We start from the raw sequence: 2,650 nt of genomic DNA on the forward strand, positions 1-2,650 counted from the left end.
AGAGGCATAACTGTGTTTTCTGAAACACAAGTGATCATTGATTAGGGTACAGTTTAGACTCTGAAGCACGAACTAAATCAAAAAGAAGGGAAACATTTCCTAAATGCCTAGCAGCCTCCTGCTTATGAGTGTGACACGCTCCACACCCATAAATAAGAGTATATCTAACGTGATTTCGCAGACACCCTAGGACCATGAACTATGCTTTGATACCAAGCTTGTCACGACCTGAACCGAGCCTGGCCGTGACGAGCATTTCAAACTATGGAGGCCCAAAATACCCCTATCTGTCTGGTAATCATGCACCTAATTCATATGATCAAAGTAATGCGGAAAAACACAATAATTCAAAAACATGGTCATAAATATGAAAAGAAACAATAACAGGGAGATAAGGTTCCCTCAACATCAATTAACCTCTAAACAACTGTCTGTGAAAATATCCAACAAATGACTGAGTCAAGTAACCGTATATAAACTAGGACAAGGCCCCCAGTAAACCCTAAAACTGAATATAAGATAAAAGGACTGCAGGACATAAGACCTTCCGAAACATAGAAGTCTCACCACTTGTCTCTACAGCTCTGACAGAAAGATCTACTGATTCTCTTGACCCCTGAATTGGGCCTCTGAACCTGAGTGGTTAGAGAGGGAAGGGGGTCAACACAAAAGTACTGGCACACAGATATATCAAAATAAAATATAATATTTTTACAATACATAGTTAAGAGCCATTATAAAGCAATTTCGTATCAAATCATTTGAAAGCACATGGGTGTAATACAATAGTTTTTCTCAACAATAATGAAATGCAACTGAGCTAGGTGAAACACCCTACATGATTTACTCCAACTGTCAAACCTCGGTTGCCGCCGAGATTAGAGTATAAGTGAGGGAGAGACACACAAGATCACATAGCATGGTGTATCGACCTAATGGTAGTGCCCGAGATCACTTAGCCTGGGCTCCTACCTATAGTCCCAATTTGGGAATGACATGAAGTCAAGTACACAAGATCACTTAACCTGGTACCAATATTCCATGTCGGTAAACACGTTTTCCAATGATGAGCCCTTGTGTCTCAAATGCCTTCTTTAGGCATCCACCTTTCTCATGTAAAATCAATGTATTTAAATTTCATCTTATTCAATCTGATATCGTATTCTGAAGGGTATCTTCATACCCGACTTGCAAGTCATCAATATCACATCCACATATGCATAATCATGTAAAAACCAAGGTGCTTCATCATTTACAAGTGGTGAACAATATTTATTTCAAATTCATGCTCTCTTTTGTTGTTCACAATACAATATAGAGTATAGAAACATTATCACGGGAATTTGAAAACAATTTATCATTCATATTTATCAAACTTCCATGGAAAATCTCAAATCACATATGCATGGTTTCAATAATTTAAGTATATAGGCAAACAATTCCCACAACATAAAGAAAATGACTTAGAAATTATATTGAAAGCAAGATATTAGCATTTGATTGAAAACCCCCATTTTAAAGCATGCATGTTCATAAAAAATACACCCATGAGATTTTTGGATAACCTCACGTACCTCTATTTCCAAGGATAATAGATGTTTCTTGAAGCTTGCGGATTGATGATTCCAAATATGTAATTACCTTTGAAAACCTACGGTCAAATCTTAAACTATTTGGATTTTTATTTTAAAACCCTAAGGAGAATCCTTAAGCAGTTTTGATGAAATAATATGTATTTTGGGGTCCTTAGAATTAGATTTCGTGTTTTAGGGCTAAGTAAGGGTGGAAAAGGACCACTTTGTCCTCAACACGGAGTGTTTAAGTCACTAGAATTCTTTACATAGGCACCGCCCATCCCATTGCCTATGTTCACATAGGCGCCGCCTAGGCTATCACCTATGTTTACATAGGCGCCACGTAGGCTATTTCCTATGCCTTCTGGTGGCCATGGGCGATGGTTAGGCGACGCTTATCACTTTGAAGGGCCATAACTTCTTACTCGGGTGTCGGATTATAGCCAAATTGGTATCGTTGGAAAGCTAACTCTAATACCTATCATTTGACACATAGTAGGCTTCCTAATTCGACATATACAGAGATTTATGATTGATGGAAGCTGACACACTTTACAACATCCACTAAAACTTAGTCGATCGAAATAGTTTCAACTCGCCCTTGAGTTGAAGGACCTCTATGGTCTAAACTCAAGCTTGAGTAGATTCATATGCCACACAATAATTAACATGCCGTATCAGGATAGGATTTTATAGCTTTGGGATTAACAACACATCGAAATCATGGTCTATATTATAGCCCAAATTACGGGGCATTACACCTATCAGTTGTATTTCTCTCTGAAAATTGTATAATTTTATATCCATTTCTATTATAGTGTAGTCTTTTTCTAATTCTTCTACTGTTAATAAATCTTTTAATTGTTCATACATTGTTATCTTTTTATTGTTACTACATGTACAATTTTCTCCCTTATCACATTCTAGTGATTTGTCGGGTTTTATTTGACTATTTGAGCTTTCTTCTTCTGATTTATCCTTAAGAAAACTATAATTAGTTAGTATAGGTCATGTCTATACTAGTGAATGAGTAATATTACTCTCAAAAATTATCCAATCTCTAGTATCAAAACATC

The sequence above is a fragment of the Capsicum annuum genome, chromosome 9, assembly GCF_002878395.1.
Source record: "Capsicum annuum cultivar UCD-10X-F1 chromosome 9, UCD10Xv1.1, whole genome shotgun sequence".
Classification (NCBI taxonomy): Eukaryota; Viridiplantae; Streptophyta; class Magnoliopsida; order Solanales; family Solanaceae; genus Capsicum; species Capsicum annuum.